The 18,882-nt window shown below is 36.7% G+C and overlaps 1 pseudogene; it reads right to left on the bottom strand.

Annotated features, from left to right (window-relative positions):
* The window catches only part of LOC102490114 (uncharacterized), a 51,579-nt pseudogene that overhangs the window by 7,412 nt on the left and 25,285 nt on the right, over window positions 1-18,882 (bottom strand).

The following is an 18,882-nucleotide window of genomic DNA, read 5'->3' as shown; positions in this document are numbered from 1 at the left end:
TGGAGAATTTAATCCATTGACATTCAATGTAATTATTGATATTTCTGTATCTGTTCCTGTTATTAAGTGAGCCATTTTCTTGGTTGCTTTTTGTTCTCATATAACTGTCTATCTGACTTTTTAGTTTTCCTGGTATAGTACTCCCTTCAGAACCTCTTGATGAGCTGGTCTGGAGTTGGTAAAATCCTTCAAATTTTGATTATCCGAGAATGTTTTTATTTTTTTTTCCCATATGAAAGATAATCTTTCCAGGTATAGTATTCTTCATTGAAATTGTTTTTCATTCAACACTTTGACTATATATCCTCATCCTTTCCTTGCCTGCATTGTTTTTGCCAAGAGATCCGATGTTAGCCTGATGGGGTGACCTTTGTAAGTAACTTGACATTTCCCTCTTGCCAACTTTAGTATCTTGTCTTTGTCTGTTGTTTTTACCAGCCTGGCACTATGTATTTCTTGGGTCTGGATATTTGAATGCCTTTCTAGGTTTGGGAAGTTTTCTTCCAGGATGTCATAGAATAAATTATCTAGGCCCTTATTATTTTCTTCCTCTTCTGGGATACCAATTATCTGGATGTTGGGGTGTTTGATGGTATCCAATATTCCTCGTATATTATCCTCATTTTTCAGGGTTGTTTTCTCAATCTTCTTGATACTTTTTTCTATGTCAAATGTTTTGTCTTTTACATTAGAGTTCGATCATCTGCCTGACCTAAACCTACTTTTAATACTTTTAAGGGAGATTTTGATTTCCTATATCACATTCTTCAACCCTAGAAGTTCCATGTGGTTCTTGTTTAAGGTATCTATTTCTTCTTTCAAATCATGAAAGGACCTCCTCATCTCCTGGAGCTCCTTGTCTCTTTTGTCTTCCATTTCAGTTAGTTTTGTCACTACAAATATTCTGAATTCCTTATCAGACATGTCCACAACATCCATTGTATGGACTGTGGGTGATGTAGGCTTGATGATTTCCCTTGGGGGAGAGGCTTTTTGTTGGTTGCTCATACTTCTTGACCCTCTGTGATTGTTCCTACTCGTCATGTGATCTATATGTTGCTTCCTAACTTATTTAAGGTATCTCTGAGTGTTAAAAATTGTACAGGATTAGAAAATGGATGATTTCTCTTATGGTTGGCCTACCTGTTCCTCACCAGTACCATGTAATGCTGTCACTGGTCCTGGGTGACCCAAAGTCCTCCCTGATTCTAAGGAGTGGTGAGCCTCCAACTGACCTAATAAGCAACACCTCAAGAGCAAAAAAATCAAAGCCAAAAAAATTGTGATGCATAATGCACTGCGCGTTATTCCAAACACTAAAATTCAGCGAGTCCAAAGGCAAGTGGGGAAGGGCCAGAGGATGAGTGATAGGTCCCGAGTGGAAGGGCCTGCAGCTGCAGGCAGCCTGGTGTCTGGAACTGCTGGCCAGCTCCATCTTGTTTGCAGATGGTGTGTGTGTGGGGGGGGAGGGGGGTAAGAGTTCCTCTTAAAGTCCCACAGAACCAACCTGAAGTCCAGAGATGAGTAGGGGTGGGGATGCACGAAGTTCCTAGAATACTGCAGTTTTGAGAAATTCCTTAAATAGTTTCTGTCATAGACATTCATCCATAAGGGCCCTTCATTTGTGGCAACATGATTCCATTTTTGTACTGAAAAATCTCAATTGGCACGTGTGGTTGTCTTGTGGGCCAACTAGCTTACAACATGGGCAAGTGCATGGCAGAAGATAAAATCCTGCATGAACTGAATTAATTCAGTCAAACCCAGAGCTTGGAGTCAGCACTGACCGCTTGTCAGACCCGGTATAGAAAGGACATCATTGGAGAGGTAGTTACACTTTACACAGATAATACAGTGGAGGTTCAAGCCAGTGTTATTTAGAGATTAAGTTCTTGAAGGTTCAAGATTTAACAATTAATATCTAAAGTTATCACATGGCCTATAGAGAGAAATTGTCTTTTCTTATTTGGTGTAAGAAGCATGTATATATATTTGCAGCTGACTCCTGGAATTTACATCCTGGCTCCACCATGTGTTTCCTCTGTGACCTTGGGAAGCTTATTCAGTTTATCTCTGCCACAGATTTCTTGACTGAAAAGTAGATATAATCCACCTAAGAAGGCTGTGGTGAAGATCATATGTGATCATATCTTTGCCTGAAGTTCTGCATGTCCTAACATACAAAATGACTGTTCCCACTGTGAACGCAGCAGTATAGTTGTTAACCTGCTTTTTTTAAAAAAAATGATTTGTAATTATCATAATCTTTTAAATATTACATTGAATCACATATACCTTTATAGTGTATTACATTTATTTTTCTGGCACTACTATGCATATCAGTCAAGACAAAGACATTACTATCTACATCATCATCATCAGATAGCTTTTCATCATTTTTTCAGATTATTATTATTTATTCTCATTTTTTAAACATTCAATTACTATATATCATTTGACTTGTAAAAAGAATTTGCTCAACATGAAATACTTCTCAGATCAGTCCAGTTGAGAACACTATATATGTTATCATCAACAGGTAATAAAACATTTCTGTGTCTCACTAATGTCATGCCTTGCTATTTATTCTCTTACTATCCTTCTCTGCATGCTTCCCTTCTCCCACCACATTCCATCCTGTCTTCAGCATCACTAATTATTTTCACTGCTTTTATGCCCTCAAATATTTTGATCTCTACTATAAAGTGTGGATAGTCTATATATATTAAGTGGATACATACAATATCTTTCTTTTATAACCTGGCTTGCTTCACTCAGCAATAGAGCCTCCATATTTGATCACTTTCTATCATATGCCAGGGCCTCATTTTTTTTTTAATGGCTGAGTAGTATTCCATAGAGTATATGTGCCACACTTTTTCCATCCATTCACCTGCTTGTGGACATTTGGCTTGGTTCTATGTCTTAGTGGTCATGAATAATGCTGCAATAAACATTGATATGCAAACACTTTTCCAACTGAGCATCCTCCTGTCCTTTGGGTAGATACTCAGAAGTGGATTTGCTGGATCAAATGGTACTTCTATTTGTAGATCTTTGAGAAACCTCTATATTGTTTACCACAGTGGCTGAACCAGTTTACATTCTCACCAACAGTGTAGGAGAGTTCCCCTTTCAGCACATCCCTGGCAAGATTTATAATTTTTTAAAAATCTTTGCCATCCTGATAGGGGTTATATAGTATCCAATTGTGGGTTTAATCTGCACCTTCCTTAGAGATTTTTGTTCAGCTCATTTTCCCATCTTTTAATTGGGTCATCTTTTTTTTTTTTTGAGTAAGCCACTTGAGTTCCCTGTATATTCTGGTTATTAGTCCCTTGTCTCAGGCATATTTTACAAAAATACTCTCCCATTCTGAGGATTGTTGATTTACACTAATTATTGTGTCCTTTGGTGTGAAGAAACATCTTAGTCTGATATGGTTCCACTTGTCTATTTTAGGGATTATTGCCTGTGCTTTGGGAGTCTTATTTAAGAAGTCTTTGCCTACCACAATGTCTCCCAGATTTTCCCCAGTGTTTTTTCACCAGTAGTTTTATAGTTTGAGGTCTTAGGTTCAACTATTTGAGTTGAGTTTTGTTAATGGGGCACACTAAGGATTAAGTTTCGTCTGTTTTTTGGGGGGATACCCAGTTTTTCAGCACCATTTACTAAAGAGGTTTTCTTTTCCCCAACAGATTGACTGTTAACCTTTGTCAAAAATCAGTTGGCTGTAAGCTTTGGAGTTTATTTCTGGGGTCTCTATTCTATTACATTGTTCCACATGTCTGTTTTTGTGCCAATACCATGCCGTTTTGATGATCACAGCTTTATATTATATCTTGGGAACAGGGAGTGATATGCCACCTACTCCACTCTTCTTGTGCAGGATTGCTTTTGCAGTACGAGGTCTTTTATGTTTCCACACAAGTTCTTTGATTGTCTTTTATAAATCTATGATGAATGTCACTGGTATTTTGATTGGAATTGTGTTAAATACATAGATTAATTTGGGTAGAATTGCCATTTTGATTATGTTAATTCTTCCAGTCCAGGAACATGGGATGTCCGTTCACTTTTTTATGTCATTTTTAGTATCTTTTTTATTCCAGTCCTTCACTTTTAGTCTATGTATGTCTTTATCCATAAGGTATGTTTCTTGTAGGCAACAGCTAGAGGTTTCTGATTTTTTAAAAAATCCATTCAGTCAGTCTTTGTCTCTTAATTGGAGAATTTAATCCATTAACATTCAATGGTATTATTGATACTTCTAGATCTGTTCCTATCATTAAGTGAGTAATTTTCTTGGTTGTTTTAGTTTTCCTGGTATAGCACTGCCTTCAGAACCTCTTGAAGAGCTGGTCTGGAGTTGGTAAATTCTTTCACGTTTTGATTATCTGAGAAATTTTTTTAATCTTTTTTTTTTTTCCCCATATGAAGGATAATGATACCAGATATAGCATTCTTGGTTGGAATTGTTTTTCATTTAACACTTCGACTATATTTGCCCATTCTTTCCTTGCCTGCATTGTTTCCAATGAGAGGTCCAATGTATATTATCTCATATATTATCCTCATTTTTATTGGTTGTTTTTGCACTCTTTTTGATTATTTTTTCTAGGTCAGAGGTTTTGTCCTCTACACTTGAGATACGGCCTTCTGTGTGCTCTAATCTACTTTTAATTCTTTCAAGAGAGGTTTTAATTTCCTGTATCACATTCTTCATCCCTAACAGTTCCAATAGATTCTTTTTTTTTATGGTGTCTATTTCTTCTTTCAAATCATGATAGGACTTTCTCATTTCCTTGAGCTCATTGTCTCTTTTTGTCTTGAATTTCAATTAGTTTGATCACTACAGATATTCTGAATTGTTTATCCAACATTTCCATGACTTCCATTGTGTTGTCTGTGGGTGATGTGGAATTGATGTTTTCCGTTGGAGGAGAGACATTTCGATGGTTGCTCATATATTGTGTGCCTGTACAATTGTTCCTAGTCATCTGGTGATCTATATGTTCCTTTCTAAATTATTCAAAGTATCTCTGAGCATTCAAAGATGTGAAGGAGTAGAAAATTGGTTGTCTCTCATTTGCTCTGCCTCCCTTTTCTCACCAGCACCTGCACTGTTGTCACTGGTCCTGGGTGACCCAGAGTCCTCCTTGTGTTTCAAAGAACAGGTGCACCTGAAACTGAGCAGCTGAGCTTCACCTCAGGAGCTAATGCAGTGCTTGTTGAGTGCTGAGTACTATCCAAAACACCAAAGTACTGAGAGTTCAAAGGTGAATAAGGGAGGGGATGAGCCACAGATCTGGGCCATTAGACTCTGCAGCCACAGGCAGCCTGGAATCCAGCAAGGCTGTTTGTTTGAACTGATCTCTAGACAGGATGGGGAGGGGTACAAGTTCATCTTAAAGTCCCAAGACACAAACCTGAAGTCCAATGGTGAGTGGGCAGGGGACGAGCCACAGGTCCCGGTCCTTTGGCCCTGCAGCCACAGGCAGCCTGTAATTATTAAACTGCTTTGAAGTAACCTGTACCTGTTCAGGTTGTATCCTAAACCAAATAATCAAAATTTCTGAACTTGGAACTTGACCATGTATAGAAATAAATATTGGGATTCTGAGTTGATGTCAGCTTGAAAAGCACCTCCATAAAATGTTTTTAGGTTAAAAAAAGAAGTTTGTGAGAATGGCAATTGTTGAAGTTGTATCATTAGGAACATATAACTCATGTCACCAACCCCTAAACCCATTAGTTCCAAAGTACATACTGTCTAGAAGTCTTTGATTGTCAAATAGAGAGGTGGAAAATTAGCTTTTGAACACATTTTTGGATCTAACTAGAGTACATCTTTGAAAAAGCATTGTGTGCGTCTCTTTCCAAGTGGTTCTTATTGAAAGGATAATAGAATTTTCCTTTTTGACTTGTTGTAAGAATGAATTCAAGGTCTAGAGAATAGGATTGGTGTCTATGACTATATATGTTCACAGTAAAACTCAGAACTGTCTTTTTACTTCAACACTGGTCTACTGAATTTTGCATTTTAGAAGGCTATAATCATAGTAGCAATTGTATTTTAACCCTAGTGATGAGGTGAACCTTTTTAGATAGTTGTACTTTCCTCAAATCTTGTCGGTAATTGACTGTGGCACACCCACAATTTTTGTTGCACAATCTGCTACCTGACCACAAATGCATGTTCTTAAATTCTTGCTCAGATTCTTCAATGGTTCTTTATTATTGTGATTACATGATAATTAAGGCTAAATTTGTTGCCGAAACTCAAGATTTGTTAGTGTGATTTTCAGTTATTTTACTCTTGTTTTAGCAAGTTGAACCTATTTCTCTTTACTTAAATATTTTTAATCGACACATAGTAATTGCATATATTTATTTATGAGTTATAATGTGATATTTAAGTACAGGTATATAGTGTGTAGTGATCAAATCAGGGTAGTTACCATATCTATCACTTCAAATATTTATTATTTTGTTATGATGAAAATATTCAACATCTTCTTACTATTTTGAAATACACAGTAAATTATTGACTTTAATCACCATGCTATGCTATAGAACATAATATCTGGAATTGACCTGTAAGTCTCTTGATAGATGAATAGATAAAGAAAAGGGACACACACACACACACACACACACACACGTGCACCATGAAATTTTAGTCAGTCATAAAGAAAGAATAAAATCCTGTCATTTGCAGTAACATGGATAAGCCGTGACGGCATTCTCTTAAGCGAAATAAGTCAGGCAAAGAAAAAGAAACACTGCATGTTATGATTCAGATGTAGAAGGTAAGTAAAGTAGATCTCATTTATAGACGAGTAGAAGGGACCAGCAGTTGGTGTAATGGCTATGTCACTGGACTCCCATGTAGTCTACTACAGTTCAAGTCTTAGACCCAGTGGCTTCAACTCAGGTTGGGCACATGTGTATGCATGTCCAATATCCCAAGAAGAGAATGGAGGGGAAGGGATTACAGCATGGCCATCCTCCTTGGGGGGTGATTTCTCGCTCTCTGTCTCTCTGTCTCTCTCTGTCTTTTTGGGGAGTAGATGTACCCTATAGCAAAAACCTCTCTCTAAAAAAAGAAAAAAAAAAGAGTAGAATAGGGATAGCTAGAGGCTGTGAAGAGGAAGGTTGAGGTCAGATAGAGAAGGATTAGTTAACAGGTGCAAAAATACAGTTAGAAAGAGGTGATTTCTGATGTAGTTGTTCCACTTAGCCAGCAGATTCTGCTCTTCTCTCCTCCCCTATCCATTATAATCCAAGGATGAGCCAATGTAGTTGTAAGGGGCAAAAACTTGTAATGGGGTCTAGGTACAACCATATATTCCAGTATCTTTCAAATTTTTATTTTGAAGAAGGCGGAAGACTGTAACAATGAAATGAGTGTCTTTGGGAGGTGGATTTTTTTCCTTGGAAATAATACATAACCTCTTCCATGGTTCTACCTATTAAGATAAATTATAGTAAGTACCACATAGATTTAGGAGTAGCTACTGAGTTTCATTTTTATTCTTTTTTTAGTTTTGTTTATTTTATTTTATCTTTTAAAAAAATTAATTAAATTCTATGGAGGTTTTTGCCTTAGGGCATATGTACTCACCAGAGAAACAGAGAGATAGAGACAGAGACAATGAGAGGGAAAATGAAAAATCACTCTCCAGGGAGATAGCCAAGCCACAGACCCTTCTCTTCCCTGGATTTTGGGTATACACACACAAAAGCCAGCATGATTTTGAAAGAAAAGGGACACACACACACACACACACACACACACGTGCACCATGAAATTTTAGTCAGTCATAAAGAAAGAATAAAATCCTGTCATTTGCAGTAACATGGATAAGCCGTGACGGCATTCTCTTAAGCGAAATAAGTCAGGCAAAGAAAAAGAAACACTGCATGTTATGATTCAGATGTAGAAGGTAAGTAAAGTAGATCTCATTTATAGACGAGTAGAAGGGACCAGCAGTTGGTGTAATGGCTATGTCACTGGACTCCCATGTAGTCTACTACAGTTCAAGTCTTAGACCCAGTGGCTTCAACTCAGGTTGGGCACATGTGTATGCATGTCCAATATCCCAAGAAGAGAATGGAGGGGAAGGGATTACAGCATGGCCATCCTCCTTGGGGGGTGATTTCTCGCTCTCTGTCTCTCTGTCTCTCTCTGTCTTTTTGGGGAGTAGATGTACCCTATAGCAAAAACCTCTCTCTAAAAAAAGAAAAAAAAAAGAGTAGAATAGGGATAGCTAGAGGCTGTGAAGAGGAAGGTTGAGGTCAGATAGAGAAGGATTAGTTAACAGGTGCAAAAATACAGTTAGAAAGAGGTGATTTCTGATGTAGTTGTTCCACTTAGCCAGCAGATTCTGCTCTTCTCTCCTCCCCTATCCATTATAATCCAAGGATGAGCCAATGTAGTTGTAAGGGGCAAAAACTTGTAATGGGGTCTAGGTACAACCATATATTCCAGTATCTTTCAAATTTTTATTTTGAAGAAGGCGGAAGACTGTAACAATGAAATGAGTGTCTTTGGGAGGTGGATTTTTTTCCTTGGAAATAATACATAACCTCTTCCATGGTTCTACCTATTAAGATAAATTATAGTAAGTACCACATAGATTTAGGAGTAGCTACTGAGTTTCATTTTTATTCTTTTTTTAGTTTTGTTTATTTTATTTTATCTTTTAAAAAAATTAATTAAATTCTATGGAGGTTTTTGCCTTAGGGCATATGTACTCACCAGAGAAACAGAGAGATAGAGACAGAGACAATGAGAGGAAAAATGAAAAATCCCTCTCCAGGGAGATAGCCAAGCCACAGACCCTTCTCTTCCCTGGATTTTGGGTATACACACACAAAAGCCAGCATGATTTTGAAGCCACCAGGTCCTGAACTCGAACTGTGGTTGACCATGTGGTAGTCCAGTAACATAACTATTATGCCATCTGCTGGCCCTAGTTCAGGTTACTTTAGTTTTATCTGTTTTATTTATTGAACAGTTCCTGGTACATAGTAAGCATTATTTTAGTGTTTGTTAAATAGAGGGGGTAATTTTTGGCTGTTAAAGGTCATAGCACCCCTGAGGAACTAAGAAGGTCTTCCTTTCCTAATTTTTTCTTAGCTATTAAGATAGTAGATTCTGATCTTAGTATCTGATATATTCTTTACCAAACAGATCACAAATTTTTACTTTTCCTCTTCCTGGGTTTGTCAAATGTGAGAGAAATAATTCTAACCCTTGTTATTTTCACTTTTCTTTTTTTTAGTGTACAAGGGTACTTGTTACTATTGGACTAATGAAGAGTTTGTGGAGTAAAAGCAAGTCCCATTTCTGTGTTCCCTCTTCTCTTCAGAGTCATTTTAAGCTGTGTTTATAGTTTCTAGAGTACCACACATACAAAAAAAAATAGAAATTCAGAGTACTGTGTTCTGTAGTGTGACCTTAATCTGTATACCTCTCCAGCATTCCCATGTTTGTGTCAGCATTGTAGTTTCTGCAGAATTGGGTTGTTTAAAGAGTCCCTGAATTCTTAGTCATTGGTCAACTACCACCAGGTAGTTGACTTCCACCTATATTTCTTGATCTTTATTACTTTAGTGTCTTTGTTACCAGACTGTATGTGTTGGTTTGCCAGAGGACTTCCAGGGAATGTTCTCTGAGATGAAGAATGCAACTCTACCTGTGCCCATGTTGGTCTGAAGTGCTTGTGAACTCACATTACTTAGCAGTGGCTCTTAGCCAATGCCTAATGGGAGTAGGTGTAGAAATAATTCCCTCAGGTTAAATCTAGGACATGTCCGATGGGATTAAGCTCCAGGAACTCTCTTCATTGAAAGCCTTTCCTTCCTTGACTGATGTCCTCATTCTTCAACTATGTTTCATCCCCTCCAAAATAACATACTTATACTTGAACACTGTCAGCATCTGCTTCTGTAGGAACCCAAGCTAAGGCCCATGCATCCCTCCAATGTGTAGTATAGAAGTCTAATTAACTGTTCTTCAGATGAAGGGGACTGGTTTCTGTTATAGCCTTAGTGAGTGCTACAGAGTGAATGTTATGTGTCTCCCCAAATTTACATGTTGAAACCCCAATCCCCAACATGATGATACTTGGAGATGGGGTCTTTGGGAGATAATTAGGTCATACATGTGAAGTCCTCATGATGGGATCTGTGCCCTCATAAGAGGAGAAGGATCTAAGAGAGCTCTCTTTCATATTTTCTGTGCATGCACCAGGGAAAACTCATATGAGGACAGAACCATGAAGAGACCCTCACCAAGCACTAAGTCTGATGCAACTCTGATTTTGCACTTTCTAGCTACCAGCAATGTGAGAAGTAAGTTTCTGGGGACCAGCAGTTAGCGTAATGGCTATGTCGCTGAACTCCCATGTAGTAGACCGCGGTGTAAGTCCTGACACAGTGGCTTAAACTCACACTGGATGCATGTGTGTGTGTGTGTGTGTGTGTGTGTGTGTGTGCCCAAGATCTCGAGGAGAATGGAGGAGAAGGGATGACGGTGTGGTCATCCCACCTGGGGGGTGATTTTTCACTTTCTGTTTCTCTGTCTCTGTCTCTCTGCCTTTCTGGCGAGCGCACATGCCCTGTGCCCTGTAGCAAAAACCTCTCCAAAAAAAACCAAAAAAATGGAAGAAGTTTCTGTGTTTAAGCCACCCAAGTTATGGATCTTGTTACAACTTCTTGAGGAAGGTGAATTAAAAAAAAACGTGTAGGAAGATGACTGTGAGGTAAGTTACTCAAGGGAATAAGACAATGTCATTTTAAATCCTCCTTTTTGCCATGTGTATCTAAAGAAATATTATTTTATGTAGTCTTGCTGGTAGTGAAGTATCCTACTGGAGGAAATTAGGAGTTGAACAATTTGCCTTAAATAATACAATAGTAGGTAATGGAGCTGGGATTGGCAGACTGAGCTAACTCCTAACATCCTTCTATGGATTATAAATAAAAGACAAAGAGAAATTATATGTGTCAAAGTTCAGCAAACAACCAACATTTTATTAAGTGTCTTAGGGACATTACTTCAGAATGTATCAAGGTTAATCTCTTTTGACTATGAAGTAAGTGTCTAGGCAATTTCTAGCAATGAAAACATCTTAGAACAATTTTGTTTTATGGTGGAGCTAGATACTCATATATATTTCCAGAACCAATTTCAGCAAGTGGAATAAAAGGCTGAAAATATACAGCTTTATAAATATGGAAGCCTTGACACTCTAATATGCCAGAGTAAATAGGTCCACACTCTAATTACTGTTGTACTAATATAATGTTTGAATATCTTGGGTGATGTTAATTAGAGTGGCTATTACATATTTTGCTTAAAATATCTATGCCTCACTTTTATACTGCTAAATTCTTTCAAAAACACATGCTAATATTTGGGAGAAAACACATACCAGACTACATGTCTTTTCTGGCTCTTCATCTTAGGTCATTTTATTATAGGATGGCAACTATGGATATTATTTACGTAGGAAGAAAGGATGTAGGGCATCTTGCATGTCAATATTTAGAGCTCTTTTTAAGTTCTTACATTAATTTATTGGGTATGGGTGATGAATTATACTTGGCAGCTTTTCTTTTTTCTTTGCAGGTTTTTTCTTTTCTCTTACGCTATAGTCATGAACAATGTGGAAAAGATACTACACTGCTTTTACTGGTCAAATCTTGACGAACCTATTAAAATGAAAATTTTATTGTTTAAGGATTAGTATAGTGGTTTCCAACTTTTTAAAACCTGAATTGTCTCTTTAAACTAAGGAAGAAATGAAAGGAAATATTTATATTATTTGTATTTTTCTATGGTGGTGGATATGACAAAAATGCGACAAAATGAATACTTTCAAATAATTTGTAGTTTATTAATCAGTAAAATCTTACTTTGTAAAATATAGTAACACATATGTGGAATATATTAGAACAATAGATAATATATAATAATACATATGTGGTCAGTCATGTGGGTGTCCAGTGCTCTTAACTACTATGCCACCTGCCAACCGCAAGAAAATAATTATTTAAGAAAATTGACTTTAAAAAGTCAGTTTGAGGCCAGTAGTTGATGTTAAAAGGCATCTATGTGGGATGACTTGGCATATCTTTTTTGTTTTGTTTTTTAAAATAATTATCTATTTAATCTCATTTATTATTATTGTTAATTTGACTGGAAAGAGAGCGAAAGTGAGAAAGCAAGACACCAGGTCAAGGACTCAAACCACAGTGTGCTATTTGGTAATCCAGCACCCTAACTACCACACCCCTTGCTGGTCTTGACAGCAGTGATGTTTTAAGTACTTTACATGCTGCTTTCCTTGTCACAGATACCATGTCTTTATACATACAAAAGCGTAATGTGGTTTCTTATTTTTCTTCTGTTATTCTAAGGTTGTTCTCATCAGAAGGCCAAGTGAGAAAAAATAATTATAAAAACTAGTGATCATTACCAATTATTTTTAAAGAAATAAACCTAGAAATATGAGAAAGTGATGATTTTTAATAGATAATTCTGATAGTATTTAAACTGAAAAAAGATACAGATTTACATACAAAGAGAAGAACTAATGGAAAGTAAACAAATTGGCAAATAAGCAGAGTGTATTTTATGGGTAAGCCATGGAGGAATTCACTTTTTCCAGTTAGGAGAGTGGGTGGAGTAATGGCATTCTTTCATTATTGCATATTTTTGCATGTAGTGTATGTAAATGTGGCCGTATAAAAACATAAAATTAATTTAAAAAAATCAAATAGAATTGCATTCTATTACCTAGTCTTTAAATAAGGAAACAACACTAGAGTGTTTGCAATGTCTTTTTCATGTGGAAACTTCAGCTTTTTTTTTTTTTTTTTTTTAAGTTTTTAAGAAGTAACATGAATAATTCATTGAATAGAACATAGCACCGTTAAAAATGGTTAAAGTATAACATTAGAAGAGCAACTGCATAAAACTCTGAAAACTCACAAAACTGTTTAATGACTCTAATTATGTTTATAGACTACAGTGACTAGGCCTGGGAAATAAGCCACTGAGCTTGTCAGCTTCCCCACTCATCAACTCAAATTTGTAAAAGAAATCCAGACTCCATTTAGCTGCTTCAGCTGACAAACCTTAGGCAATCTCATTTTTGAAAGTGGGCTTTGAGACTCCAGAAGTAATTTAGGGAGCAAGCAGATTAATCAAAGTAGAAATAAAACTTACCTATAAATGTGAGGTTTGTAGGGATGGACATTTCCTATCTAAATATATTTTCATCTTAGCAGATTATTACCACCAATTTGAATCTATCCAAACAGAAATATAGAAAAACATTTTTTCTCCTATGCTTTTATGAGAGACACATATGTTAACTTGAACAACCAATTATTTTTGAGGAAGCTTATTTATTGTTCCCAACTATTTTCTTCTCAACAATTCCTCTGTAGACTTTTTGATGTTTTAAGTTAATATAGCATTTTTTGGCTGCCTAATAATCTATTTGGAAGTAAATGATAACATTTTAATGCAGTTCTAAAGCAAATCCAAATTGAATGACATTAAGAAAGCTGCTGTGTCATGGTGAACTTGTTTCCTTTCTCAAAGAACGATTTGTAAACAATGGGAACACTTGTGTTATTGGCAAAAGGCGAAGTTAGAAAAACAGAACATGAGAAATTGATTTCAAGGTAATAGTTTTCTTATAAAAAGACTCCCAAGGAAACCTTTCAAGAAAATAGTACTGGAAATAGTTGGCACTTTTTGATGATATTTACCAAACCAGCGTAGTGCGAAGAAAAGATTTACCAAGGATCACTTATTTGGAGAGTTACATGGCAAGTGAAACTGGAGTCAAAGTTCTCACTGTGCCATTTGTATTACTGTGACTCTAAGACTCTCAAAACATTTTAGTTTGTGAAGAAAGGGGTGACATATACAAGAATATAGGGAAGGCTATAATGAAAATAATGAAAAATTTAATCATTTTTATCTCCACTGAGGGCTGAATAAAAGCAATTAGCATTATACAAACAAACAAATGGCATGGGAGTCATGTAGAGAAAACCATTGTCAAGTTCTTGAACATAAAATTGGCTAATGGGTTATCTAATTTTCTTTATTGCATTTTCAAAGCAGCTAAGTTTTAGTCTTAATGTAGGTAGAGTTTTCTTGTTTAGATACTGGGCTAAAAATTTAATCATCTGATGTAGAGGTCAATAGACTTTTTCTATAAAGTACTAGATAATAAATATGTCCAGTTTTCAGGACCAGGTCCCTTCTGTTGCTTCTATTCAACTCTTCTATAATAAGATGAAAGAAGGCATAAGGATTATATAAATGATTGGCCATGGCCATGTTCCAAAAAATACTTATTCATAAAAAGAGAATGTGGGAAGAATTTGGCCCTTGGGCCATAGTTTGCTTACTCCTGGTCTAATATCATTTTCTTATGGAAGACATGAAACTTTGCTTGATAGGGTTTAAGGGAAATGAAATAAAAAGTGAGCTTCTCTATAATGTTTTGAAATTCGATTATTCTACAATTTAAAATTTTTAATAGTGTTTATATGGGTTTGACCTTTTATGGAAATAAAACATATCATTTTAGTTGTTCATTTATATGCCTGAGTGACTTTGAGACCCAGTTCAACCTATGAACATCCTAAAGGCAGAATGGATTTACTTCATGTCTATATTCCCAGGGCACATTATAGTGCCCATCACACAAGAGGTACTTAATAGATGTTTTAATTGAAGGATTAAGTGTTTAAATACTTCCAGGCTGTTCTACATGCTATATAAATTCTGAAAAAAAACTAGAAATAAGGAAAATATTTGGAGATCCTTTTTTACACAATGGCAAGCCTATCAGTAATTTTTTTCTTGCCTTTGAGAATGTTTTTTATTGCTTGAATACAATAAAGTTCTTGACTGAAATCTTTTTATTCAGAAGTTCACTATAGTCAGACCCAGACCAGATAGGTTTATGTTAGAGAACTATCAAATACAGTGTCTGAAGTGATAAAATTAAATTTGGTAATATGATAAAGATTCTGGTATCTGTGGCTCTGTGGAAAAAAAACTGGAATGAAGCCTGATTCCATTACCAAATCTTTCATGAGAGTAGTAAATGGGAGCAGGGTGTAGCAGGTTTTTTAAAGTTCCAGTGATGGCTGATGGGCAGAAAATGTTGACTAGAAAACCTTCCAAGGGAAAAAAAAAAAACATTTGTCTCACTCCCTCAGGATATTTAATAATTATCATCCAATAAAGAGAAGTTATAGTTGCAGTACAAGGAGTAAAAGAAGGCATAAATGAGCAAATTCTATACTTGAAGTCATCAAAGTTTTTCTAGTAGTTGAATAACTGGTGCAATGTACAAGAATAACTTGTGGAATATAATGAAAATATGGTTTATTATTTTTTTTCTAATAGTATCCCCATATATGTATGGTGGGTTTGATTTGTTCTCTTCCCTGACTAAAAAGCTCTGAGAGCCCGCCTGATTCCTCTCAGGAAGTAAAAAGTGTTACTATCATTTAAATCATAGCAAAATTTCATTTCTGAAATGAAAAATGTCTCACCTATACTGGATTAACATTCCCTCCTGAAACAAACAAAGCTAGGCAAAATATATGAAACAATAGTTTTGAAGACAATGGACATCAGATATTCAAAGACAGTGATGTCTGAGAGATGGGAAATGCATACGGTGAGGCCTCTGATTGTTTTGGTAGCCCTGAGGAAATTTCCAGGCTTCAGTACAGGGCTGGGAAGCTCAGGAGGAATCCTGTGGGCATCCTGAATTGAAGAAATGGAACTGAAAGTCCAAAGTGACCAAATCATTGAGAGATCACAGGATGGAGACTGGAAAAGTGAGAGCTACACAAAGAACCCTGGAGATCTGCAAGAAGACCCCATAAAGGATTCTGAGTACTGAGGATGGTACATACAAACAATGGACCTTAATCCAAAGAAACAAACATCCAAAAATATTATCGGATCAGTATATGGTAATTATTCAAGGTCAGAAGAATGCTAGTTATCAGACAGACTGGAATACTTTACAATTAATGGAGATGGATAGAGTCTACAAAAGAATTTTACATCAACAATACACGTTTATCTTAGAAATTAATTAATGTGGTACCAACTGATGGCATAATGGTTATGTCACTGGACTGTCACATAGTTGACCACAGTTCAAGTCCTGGACCTTGTAGCTTAAAGCTCATGCCAGACGCATGTGCATGTATGCCCAAAATCCCAAGAAGAGAATGGAGGAGAAGGGACTGTGGTGTGGCCATCTCCCCTAGGGGGGTGGTTTCTCACTTTATTTCTCTCTGTCTCTCCAGTAAGCACACATACCCTATAGCAAAAGTCTCTCTCTCTCTAAAAAAAAGAAAAGAAAAGAAATTAGTCAATGTAATTTACAGTATGAACTATAAAAGAGAAACTATATGGTCATCTCAAGTTATGCAAAAATCATTAAACAAAATGCAAAGTCCATTATTTTTAAAGTATATTCCATGAGTCAAAGAGACAAAGAGATAGAGTTACAGAGATACAGCACACCTGTCAGAGTCTTAATGCTATGATGTAACCCAGTCTTAGCCATCCTAGACCACAGACATATTCATGCCTGGACAGGACATGAAACTTCATCCTTCTCATTTGGGTCTACTTCAGAGAGCATCATATTTTAATGCCATGGCATCATCCAGCCTTACACTGTTATTTTGTAATAAATGTATTTTTCTGTTTACAAACTTTTTTCTTTAATTGTTAGAGGTTGTGTGCACTCACCAGAGACAGAGAGAAATACCCCCTACCCCACAATGGGGCATGGTCATACTGCAGTCCTTTTTCCTCCATTCTTCAATCCTGTCAGAATTTTGGGCACATGTGCACACATGGCCAATATGTTTTACAAGCTCCTGGAACTGAGATTTGAAGTGTTGTCATCCATGTGGAATGTAGTTCCCAATGCACTGTGCTTAACCACGGGGCTATGGAGCTGGCCAAACATCTGTTTCTACTAAAGACATAAACACTGGAGGGAAATCCCCTCAAAATGGCAAAGAAAATTAGAAAAATCTAAAGATATACTTGACTGTGAAAGGTATAATATTTTTCCTGCGAGGTCAAGAAACAATGTTTACTCTCATCAGTTCAGTTCAGCATTACACAGGAACTTCTTGCCAGTGCAATAAAACATGAAAATGAAAGGAGAATTATGAGGTCTACATGATGATGATGATAGTGATGATGATTTACATGTGAATGTCCAATATTCTTTATTATTATTTTTTTAATTTTTGCCAGAGAACATGTGCACTTGCCAGACAGAAAGAGAGAGACAGGAGGAGAGGGAGAAAGCACATCCAATGTCTCATGCATCATATTGCAATCCATTCTTTATTTACTCACTTGAAATTTGGGGTATACATGCACATGTGTCCAGTGATTTTTGGTTTTCCTTTTTGATCATAAAACTTGATCTTTAACCAAGGCTTTGGACATAAAACAGATTTCTTGAATAAAATGGAAGTTTCCAATACACTGAAACAGAAACCCACAAGTCACCATCCATAAAACACCCAGCAGGAAAAAAACAAAACAGCAAGTTTACATGATCCTTGCAACAGCAATTATCTGAGTCTCAGATGCTTCTTCCTTCTGTCATGTGTGTTCTGCTGGATACAGATGGCACCATGGCTCCTAGGGTCATACCTGATGAACCCTAGAGTACTCATCTACTTGGCTGTGGTGATGTTAGTTCTACTCAAGCAATTACCAGCATGTTCTAATAGTATATTGAATATCCTTGAAATATCAAAGTGAGGAACAGGAAGGTGACATAATCTGGTTACCAGAAAGATGTTAGGAAGTAAGAATAGCTGTATAAAGCTTGTCATTGAAAAGTGGCTTGTCAGCTTCATTTCTTTTTTTTCTTTTCTTTTTTTTTTTTTGAGAGGTTATTGTCATAGGGTGCGTGCACTTGCCAGACAGACAGAGAGAGACAGAGAGACAGAAAGCGAGAAATCACCCCCCAGGGAGGATGGCCACACCACAATCCCTTCTCCTCCATTCTCCTCTTGGGATCTTGGGCATGCATGCACACACGCTCAGCGTGCGTTTAAGCCGCCAGGTTCGGGACACGAACCGTGGTTGACCATGCGGGAGTCCAGTGACACAGCCATTACGCTAACTGCTGGTCCCTCAGCTTCATTTCTTTGGCTTCTTGGATAGTGGCCACTGGAACAGCAAGATGCGAGGTTCTGGTTTGGATCATATAATGAACCCATGGTTGACTCTGATGAAAGTCAAGATTCCTCCATTCAGATTCAGATATTGAATGGGTTTTAGGGACCATCTTGGCTATGTCCTTGGGCAACATGACATTCTGGTACTCAAATTCCTCCTCATTGTATTTATCCGAATAGGAGATTAGTTCGTGTGACATGATGGCTCTGCCTGTGGACATCCTGTCCAGAGTGTTTTTTCCAAGTGCTGGAAATTGAACCCTAAATTCAGTCATGAGGGATCTGACTACCTTATATAGGTGGGGTCATCCCTGCCTATTTTTTCATTGGGTTATTTGTTTTCTTGCTATTGAGTTATCTGAGTTCCTTATATATTTAATATATTAATAATATCTTATCAAGTGTATAATTTGCAAATATTTTCTCTCATTCTGTAGGTTGTCTTTTTGGTTTGATGTAATCCCATGAACTTGATTCTCTTAGCTGTGCATTGATATGTGCACATTGAAATAATTACTTATTCCAGCCACTTGATGTGGCCCCTAACTCTGTGACTATTCAGTAATTGCAGCATTTTTTTTTTTTGAGACTGGTGTA

This window comes from Tupaia chinensis, unplaced genomic scaffold (genome assembly GCF_000334495.1).
Source record: "Tupaia chinensis unplaced genomic scaffold, TupChi_1.0 Scaffold000647_1, whole genome shotgun sequence".
NCBI classification, from domain to species: Eukaryota; Metazoa; Chordata; class Mammalia; order Scandentia; family Tupaiidae; genus Tupaia; species Tupaia belangeri.
The sequence above is the reverse complement of the archived record's forward strand: the minus strand, read 5'-3'. Positions and strand labels throughout refer to the sequence as shown.